Below are 10471 nucleotides of genomic sequence, written 5' to 3'. Positions count from 1 at the left end.
TTTGAGAAGTATGCTGGTGCAATTTTGATTGGAATTGCATTGAATGTGTAGATTGCTTTGGGTAGTAATGCCATTTTAACTATATTTATTCTTCCTATCCATGAGCATGGGATGTTTTTCCATTTTTTTGTGTCTTCTTCAATTTCCTTCATAAGTTTTCTGTAGTTTTCATAATACAGATCTTTTGTATCGTTGATTAGGTTTATTCCTAGGTTTTTGTGCAATTGTGAATGGGATCAGCTTCTTGATTTCTCTTTCTGTTGCTTCATTGTTGGTGTATAAAAATGCAACCGATTTCTGTACGTTGATTTTGTACCCTGCAACTTTGCTGAATTCTTAGATCAGTTCCAGTAGGTTTCTGGTGGAGTCTGTTGGGTTTTCTATGTAGAGTATCATGTCGTCTGCAAAAAGTGAAAGTTTGACTTCCTCTTTGCCAATTCTGATGCCTTTGATTTCCTTTTGTTGTCAGCTGGCTGATGCTAGGACTTCCAGCACTATGTTAAACAGCAGTGGTGAGAGTGGACATCCCTGTCGTGTTTCTGATCTCAGGGGGAAAGCTCTCAGTGTTTCCCCATTGAGGATGATGTTAGCTGAAGGCTTCTCATAGATGGCTTTGATGATGTTTAAGTAAGTTCCTTCTATCCCAACTTTTTCTAGAGTCTTTATTAAGAAGGGATGCTGTATTTTGTCAAATGCTTTTTCCGCATCTATCGACAGGATCATATGGTTTTTATCTTTTCTTTTGTTGATGTGATGTATCACATTGATTGATTTGCAAATGTTGAACCAGCCCTGTAACCCCGGAATTAACCCCACTTGATCTTGGTGCATAATTCTTTTTATGTGCTGTTGAATTCGATTTGCAAGTATCTTGTTGAGAATTTTTGCATCCGTATTCATCAAGGATATTGGCCTGTAGTTCTCTTTTTTTGCTGGGTCTCTGTCTGGCTTGGGAATCAGAGTGATGCTGGCTTCATAAAATGAGTCTGGGAGTTTTCCTTCGTTTTCTATTTCTTGGAATAGGTTGAGAAGAATTGGTATTAATTCTGTTTTAAACGTCAGGTAGAATTCCCCGGGGAAGCCATCTCGTCCTGGGCTCTTATTTGTTGGGAGATTTTTGATCATTGATTCGATTTCCTCACTAGTTATGGGTCCGTTCAGATTTCCTACTTCTTCTTGTGTGAATTTTGGTTGTGGGTGTGCGTTTAGGAATTTGTCCATTTCTTCTAAGTTGTCCAATTTGTTCACATATAATTTTTCATAGTATTCCCTGATAATTGCCTGTATTTCTGAGGGGTTGGTTGTAATAAGTCCATTTTCATTCATGATTATGTCCTTTTGGGTGCTCTCTCTTTTATTTTTGAGAAGCCTGACTAGTGGTTTGTCAATTTTGTTTATTTTTCAAAAAACCAACTCTTGGTTTCATTGATCTGTTCAATTGTTTCTTTGGTCTCTATGTTGTTTATTTCTGCTCTGATTTTTCCTATTTCTCTTCTTCTACTGGGTTTAGGGCGTTCTTGTTGCTCTGCCTCTAGTTCCTTTAGGTGAGCTGTTAGATTTTGGACTTGCGCTTTTTCTAGTTTCTTGAAATAGGCCTGGAGTGCAATGTAATTGCCTCTTAGGACTGCCTTTGCCGAATCCCATAGATTTTGGATTGTTGTGTTTTCATTTTCGTTTGTTTCCATATATTTTTTAATTTCATCCCTAATTGCCTGATTGACCCATTCATTCTTTAGTAGGGTGGTCTTTAACCTCCATGTTTTTGGGGGTTTTCCAGGCTTCTACCTGTGATTGATTTCAAGTTTCAAAGCATTATGATCTGAGAGTGCGCATGGTATGATCTCGATTCTTTTATATTTTTTGAGGGCTGCTTTATGTCCCAGTATGTGATCTATCTTGGAGAATGTGCCATGCGCACTTGAGAAGAAAGTAATTTCCCTTGCTTCAGGATGTAGAGTTCTAAATATATCTGTCAGATCCATCTGGTCCAAAGTGTCTTTCAAGTCCATTATTTCTTTAGTGATTATCTGTCTGGTTGACCTATCCATTGCTGTAAATGGAGTATTGAAGTCCCCTGCTATTAGCACATTCTTATCTATGAGCCTGTTTCTCTTTGTGATTGTTTTATATATTTAGGTGCTCCCATACTCGGTGCATAGACATTTATGATTGTTAGTTCTTCCTGATGGATAGTCCCTGTAATTATTATGTAATGCCCTTCTTCATCTCTTGTTATTGTCTTTAATTTAAAGTCCAGTTTGTCTGATATAAGTATAGCTACTCTGGCTTTCTTTTGATTTCCAGTAGCATGATATATATTTCTCCATCCCCTTACTTTTAATCTGAAGGTATCTTCCAGTCTAAAATGAGTTTCTTGTAGACAGCATATAGATGGATTTTGTTTTTTTATCCATTCTTTTACCTTATGTCTTTTGATTGGAGCATTCAGCCCATTTACATTCAGTGTTATTATTGAGATATGTGGGTTTAGAATCTTTGTGTCCTTTGTGGAGTTCATGTTTGTGGTGGTGTCTCTGGTATCGTTTTTCCTTGCAACATTTCCTTCAGAGCTCCCCCTCAGGATTTCTTGTAGGGCTGGCTTAGTGGTGACAAATTCTTTCAATTTCTGCTTAATTGGAAAGATTTTTATTTCTCCTTCTATTTTGAATGACAGGCTTGCTGGGTAGAGGATTCTTGGCTGCATATTTTTTCTGTTCATCACATTGAAGATCTCCTGCCATTCTTTTCTGGCCTGCCACGTTTCAGTAGATAGGTCCGTCACCACTCTGATAGGTTTCCCTTTGTATGTTAGGGCCCTTTTCTCCTTAGCTGCTTTCAAAATTTTCTCTTTTTCCTTGTATTTTGCCATTTTTACTATGATATGCCTTGCAGAAGGTCGATTCAGATTACATCTGAGGGGGGTCCTCTAAGCTTCTTGTATTTCAAAATTTACTTCTTTTCCAGGTCGGGGAAGTTCTCTGCTATAATTGGTTCCAGGACTCCTTCAGCACTTTTCCCTCTCTCTTCCTCTTCTGGGATTCCTATGATACGGATATTGTTGCGTTTGACCGTGTCGCTGAGCTCTCGAACTCTTCTTTCCTGTTCCTGGATCAGTTTGTCTCTTTTTTTGTCAGCTTCTTGTTTTTCTATAATGGTGTCTTCTAAATCACTTATTCTCCTTTCTGCCCCTTCAATCTGTGCGTTGAAGGCCTTTAATTTATTATGTATCTCATTTATCGCTTTTTAAAATTCTTCATGCCTATTTGTATTCTCCGTTTTGTCTGTAGCCATAGTTTCTTTGATGTCCCTTATGTTTTTTTTCAAGCCCAGCTATTAATTTTATGATTATTAATCTAAAACCTTGTTCATTTATGCTGCTTATATCTGTCAATTCTTCTGGGAGTTTCTTTGGCAGAGAGCTTTTTCGTTTCATCATTTTATTTAGTTTTCTGGCTCTTGTTAGTTTTTAAGACCTGTTATGATCTCTGCACCTGTGTGTGTTGCTCTATCCAGGAAGACTCTTTGACTGTCCAGGGCCTGTCCTTTCAGAGAGTGTTTTTTGAATGGTATCTCTTTGTCACTCATTGAGACCTTGGTTATTTTGTTTTCCTACTCGTAGTGATATCTGGGTTTCTCCACCATGTGTACTTTGGCTTGTTTCTTGAGGTAGCCCTGGAGAGGAAAACAGACTGACAAACACACAGGGAGCAGGGACACACAAACGCACAGACAAATCCGACTAAAATGCAAACCGAGAGGGACAGCAAAAAAGTTGAGGGAAAAGATGGAGGAGGGAGGGCGAATAATAGAAAATCAAAGAATACATAAAAAGGTCAAAAGGAAGAAAAGAAAAGGAAAAAAGAAGAATACCAATGGACAAAGAACGGTTTATAGCATATAACCGGATTTCCCAGCTATAATTAAATAGCCAGATGTATGCAGTGTTGGTTGAGGAGCATAGAGACAGAGAAGACAGGGCAGGGGCGGGGTTGGGGGGGAGATGAAGCAAGATTGGAAATAGAATGAACAGGCAGAACAGATAAGAAGCTTTTTTCAAAGAGTTAAAAGGTGGAGTATGGTTGGTTAGGTGAGAGAAGGAAGCTGGTATTATCCAGAGAAACTATATAGTCTAATTACTTTTGAGAGAAAGAGATGAAAAGGTTGGGAGGTGTAGAGTTTATATCTACAGAATGGACTAAATTTGATTGTTTAAGCATGCCGGTGACCAGAGGTAATCAGGTCAGTGTTCTGCAGGGGGAAAAAACAAACAAACAAACAAACAAACAAAAAAAAACAAAAACAAAAAAAAAGGGGAAAAGGGCGGAGGGCAGCTCTCAAGCAGGGATGGGCATGGTGTGATCCAATGAGTCAGGAGGGAGTTCTGCCTGGAGGCTGTAGGGAGGAGAGTGGTGGTGCTCCACCTCGCTTTTATAGGCGTGTAAACTTCCTGGGCCACGGGCTCAGCCAAAGTTTGTTGAGCTTTTCAACCCAGGCCAGTCCCAGCCTCCAAATCCCAGGCCAAGCACCCTGCTGAAATTGCCTCAGGTGATCCTCTGGCTACCCCCTCAGGGCAATTCCAATCTTTCAGGCTAGCTCTGGGGGTGGATCCAGAAGCCGCTGCTCCCTTCTCCTCTGGGTGGGGGCTGAGGAGCTTGGGTGGGGCGGGGGGTTTTTCTGAGGGCGCGCTGATCCAGCTGTAGTGAGGAAATCAAGTTCCCTTTGTGTCTCGTCACCCAAAACACGAACTCGCGGTCACATCTGCCAGCCTTCAGTGCTTTGCCTTCCCTCTAGAGTTCCAGCCAGCTAGAAGCAGGACGCCGGTGCCTCTGCGCCCCTCCTTTAGGGGTCCAAGCCCCCAGGAGGGCACTGGCTGCAGGCATGCAACCTCTCCCCGCCAGCCAGGAGCCAGCACAAAGAAGCAAATTGCGAGCGCAGCCCCTCCTGGGCGACTTGGAGCTTGGGGGAGCCTGAAGCGCAGGTATTTTGTGTGCAAAGATTTTCTACACCCGGAGAGGAGGTTTTTCCCCCGAGGGGAGGTTTTTCTGTTTCGGACTCTCTTTTTCCCCTCTCACTCCCCACAGAGGGGGGCCCGTCTTTACTGTCTCCAATCCAGGCCCGATTTTTACTTCCCCAGTTCGCACTCACGTTAGAAGTCTTTCTCAGTGGAATCTGTGTCCTTTTTCTCCCATACTCTTGGGTTTGGTACGTTTTCCTATGGCTTCAGATCTTTTCCGTGTGATGCATGGGCGCGAGTGCAGGTACGGAGCTCCCTACTTCTCCGCCATCTTGCCCTTCCCCTCTGTGGGATAGCTTTTTAATAAGACAAAAATAAGTTTAGACTCCTAGAAGAGATTATTGATAGAATTAAGTTCAGTTCAGCATGAGATATGAATGTCTAAATCAAAGATTATTTAGAACAAAGATTTTAATATTCCCATCTTCCCTTGCACAATTCTGTTCAAGCTTCATAACATTCCATAATATAAGACACTGAGTGAACAGGGATATTCCGTATGGGTGAAAAAACCTGTTCTTCCCTAGGTTGTTTTCACCCATCATTCAGGAATGTTTGTCCTTGGAAGAACCCTAATTTCTTTCTTTATATTGTATCCTCACAGTATGTCATGTTCTCCCCCGAAACACAAAAGTATTCATTGATGAGCTTGTTATTGAATCCTTCTTCCATGCCAATCATCAATAGACCAGACACATAGGAAGACATGCTTCTACCTAACAAGTAGGAAAAAAGATGACACAATCCATGTAAAACAAGAAGTATTTATCATCTTTTAAGTCTCTACTAGATTAGAAAATGCAAGATAGAGAAATGTTTCAGTCCTTGACAAATACTGACTCCAGAAAACTTAAGTGGAGACATCAAAATAAATCCTACGATTTTTAAGTTCCTACCATAGTTGTAACATTCCTCCACAAATAGCCGTCCTCTTGATTTGATTAGTTCAAGAATTACTTGATACATTTTATCCATTCCTCAAGTTTGGACCCTTCTGGTAGTTTAAACTACTTTCAACATGCTTTCTCCTTTCCCATCCACATCCATTAGTCACCATATCCTGTGACTTAATCTCTTCTACTGATGTCTTCCATTCTACATTCAGTGCCTTCATTCTAATTCTTAATTATTTTCTAAAAATTGAGGTATTACAACAGCTTAATTAACGGATCCCTTGCCTCCATCTCTGTCCCCTTTTAAATAAAAAATATATACCATTGTAAATTAATCTTTCTAACTGACCAATTCCTTTTGTTCTACCTCAGAAATCTTCAATAGCTCTTCAGAACCTAGAGGGTAAAGCTTCAAATATTTAGACTATTTTCTAGGAGTCTTCACAATTGGTCAGACTTACTTTTTCAGTTTTGTTTGTCATTACTGAATCATATCAGCTATATTATCTTGGATCATCACAAATTGTTTACAAAAAAACCCCAAACTAATGTAAAGAAACGATGTTGCCATAGGTTGGGAAAAATGAAGGTTTCAGAAAAATGAGTCCAGCTTCTTTACTCTGTGCCTTTTCAGAATCTCTAATATTTTGCACAGTAAATATTCAAGAAGTAATCCTGGTAAGTAGGGATTATGACATACAATTGATGATAATAAATCCTTTTTTGTTCATAAAATACTACTGATACTTTGAGTGGTACTAATGTTTCAAGAAACGAAATTTGAGAAATCTGCCCTATATTCCACTGGGCTGGGTTCACCTTTTTGTGCCTTAACATGATCTGTTGATTCTTGAGATGCTTAGTTTGGGGCAGCTGGTTTTTCTTCACACTCACTTGTTCCCTCTTATTAGTTGTCTATAGATTTCCATCTCAGGAACAACATAAAGTTCTGCTTTAATGAACAGCAGTAACATGTTATTTGTTTACTTACCAAAAAACTCTTAGCACGTGACTTAGTACTATCCTAACACACTCTGACTGTTTTTAAAGATCCAGATTCACTCACCATTTCAATCACTAGATGTTATTGGCTTGGTGCATCTCATTTTAAAAGGAATAACTAAGTAAACAGGCATAATTTTGATAAAATAAAAGCAAAAAAACCTAAAAGTCTAGCTGAAATTTGATGGCCAAGATTGGTAACTTGCACAGCAAATACAAATAATACTTGTTAAGATCACAGGCAATATTAAGACTATATAATTACTAATAATGATTACTACACACTATACCGAATACCGACTATGAATAGCATGAATACTGTAGTATGGTCTTTGCTAACATTACCTCATTTAATTCTTATAACAATTCCATAAAATTAGGAATATTGTCCCCAACTTACAGATTCACTATGGAAAATAATGGTTCACTGATTTACTAAAAGTCATTGAGCTACTAAGTAGCAGAGTTAGGCTTTCCATTTCAAATCTTTATCTAATTTAACACCACAAGGCTCCACCAAGTACTGTGTTTTCTCCTCTCCCCTACTGAAGAGACACAAAGAGTTTCTGGTGATAATGATTCAGAAGGGAGTTAAAATTAAGACATAAAGGGAAAAGTCACATATAAAAGGCTAAACAAATATTTCTTAACTAGCAAATATACTACACATCCACGAGTTGTGTCAAGGGAGTGTGGTTGTATTTGTGGGAGCTCTCAGTTGTAAGCCACTTACTCTGTTGCCCCTGACACTCACATATTTATGACCCCCTTGCAGTAGATCCTCAGCCAGTCTCGACTGATTGGTTGATTTTCGTTTTTGCATTATTACCTTCCAATTATAAGACTTGGTTGGAAGCATCTCATTGATTGGCCATGATCTAGTGGCAAGAGAGGATGAAAACGTTAATGCACACTGTTTTCACCTTCTAAACAAAGAAAGAATCTCTACCTTCTACTCAGACTCTTAAAACGGTGAATTATCCAAACCTCGGATGGATGGTACTAAGCCTTAAAAACAATAGCAACTTTCCTTTACGATCTATGATACCGTATGACTTCTGTTTACTTCAAATGTAATATAGACTCCATGGCTCTGAGTCTCAGCAACCACTTGACATGGGTAGTTCATTCTATCCAGTTAATTGGTAGTCACCTACTTTTTATTTAGCAATCAATCATCTTGAACTGAGGATCATTTAATAAGTAGTTAAGAATAGAGTACACTTACCATTATGAGCACTGAGTAATGTACAGAAGTGTTGAATCACTGTATTGTACACCTGAAACCAATATAACAGTCTATGTTAACTATACTGAAATTAAAATTTTAAAACTTAGTTTAAAAAATAATATATTTAAGGGAATGGTAAGAATTGTACTTACCAACAAAGGCATTGTTGTGGCACATAAATTAGTACAGAGTTTAAACAAATTAATATAAATATGACAGACTCTACTAAAATACTTAGGCAAATTTGTAGAAAATGTGTATATGGCCAACTATATATAGAACTACAAAAAATTAGTTCTGTAGACACTAAGAAAGTCTTTGACAAAAAAAAACAGTAATTTATGATAAAAGCACTCAAAGGAATTTGAATTAAGGGCTTCTTTCTGAACCTGATAAAAATGTATGTATGTAGTCTTAAAGTTAGTATCTTATTTGATGAGGAAATAAAGACACTTCTAGTAAGATTAGGAACAAGGTAAGAACACTGATTATCGCACTACTACTTCACATTATTCCACAGTGTTCAACAGCTCAATTAGAGGAGAGAAATCAATAAGGCATAAAACATAACGAAGAAGTAAAACTATCTCTATATGCTGTTGTTAAAGTATTATACCTGGAAAATCCTAGAAGCTCTATATGTTCTCTTTTTTTTTCCCTATATATTCTCTAACAATGAAATATAAGAGAGCTTAATAGAGAAATACCACTGACAATAGTAACATTAATACTAAATCTTTTGCAATAAATTTAATTTAAAAATCAGTATGAGCAAAATTTTAGCACTCCTGAAAGACACTAAGAAAGACCTGAACAAATGTAAAGACACACTCTGTTCTCGAATAAAATGACACAATGCTGCAAGAATGTCAAGTTCTCCACAAACTGATTTATAAACTCAATGCAAATCTAATTGTACCAAACAAATGATAAAGTTAGATGAAATGATATTTAAGTTCAGGTGGAAGAAAATATGCAAAAGTACCCAGGAAAACTCTGTAAAAGAAATAAATGGAATTACTAGCCTTAGTAGACACTAAAAGATACTACAAAGTTTCTCTATATAAAAGAGTCACCTGGGTGCCTCAGTCTGTTAACCATCCAACTCTTGATTTCAGCTCAGGTCACGATCTCATGGTTTGTGAATTCAAGGCTAGCACTGAGCTCTGCACAGTCTTCTTGGGATTGATTCTCTTTCTCTCTTTCTTTGCCCTCCCCTCTGTCTCTCAAATTAAATAAGCATTCTTTAACTCGAAAGAAAGAAAGAAAGAAAGAAAGAAAGAAAGAAAGAAAGAAAGAAAGAAGGAAAGAAAGAAAGAAAGAAAACAGTGTGGTACCTACACCTGAAACTAATATAACATTGCATGTCAACTATACTTCAATAACAAAGAAACAAACAAGTGTGGTACCAGTGTATGAAGAAACAAATCGACCAACAGAATAAAATGTCCAGAATTAAACCTAAATATGTATGGGAATTTCATATATGACAATAGTGGCATCTCAAATCACTGAGACAGAAACGCACTTATTAATAACAAGTACTGAAACAGCTGCAAAACCATTTGAAAAAAAATAAACTTAGATCCACATCTCACACTGTATGTGAGAATAATCACCAAACCAAAGAAAACCCCCCAAAAAACAAAACAAAACAAAAAAAAAAAAAGATGTCTAATGAATGAAACCAAACAAGTACTTGAAAATGAAAATAGATTTCCCTTAAACTTTGGTATAGGGAAAGGCTGTCTATTCCTGAAATTCACAGACAATAAAAGGAAAAAGTTAATAAAATTTGACTTCATATATATATATTTTTTCATTTCTGCAGAAAGAATCCATTATAGACAAAATAAAAAAACTAATAAGCTAGGGTGCCTGGGTGGCTCAGTCAGTTGAGTGTATAACTTTGGGCCTCAGGTCATGATTTCATGGTTTGTGAGTTTGAGCCCTGTGTTGGGCTCTGTGCTGACAGGTCAACAGAGCCTGGACTCTGCCTCTCCCTCTCTCAGGCTTTGTCTCTCTCTCAATAATAAATATTTAAAAAATTAAAAAAAAACTAACAAGCCTGGAGAAAATATCTGCAACGTATACCACAGAGAAAGGACTAGAGATATATACAGTTGACCCTTGAACAGCACAGGTTTGAAATGTGTAGGTCCACCTACACATAAATTTTTTATATTATAGTACTGTACAAATATTTTCTGTCGTGATTTTGTTAATAACATTTTCTTTTCTATAGTTTATTTTATTAAGAAAATTCAGTATATAATATGCATAACATATAAAACATGTATTCATTGACTGTGTTATCAGTAAGGCTTCTGG

This window comes from Hyaena hyaena, unplaced genomic scaffold (assembly GCF_003009895.1).
Source record: "Hyaena hyaena isolate Hyena2069 unplaced genomic scaffold, ASM300989v1 scaffold_688, whole genome shotgun sequence".
Taxonomy (NCBI): Eukaryota; Metazoa; Chordata; class Mammalia; order Carnivora; family Hyaenidae; genus Hyaena; species Hyaena hyaena.
The sequence above is the reverse complement of the archived record's forward strand: the minus strand, read 5'-3'. Positions refer to the sequence as shown.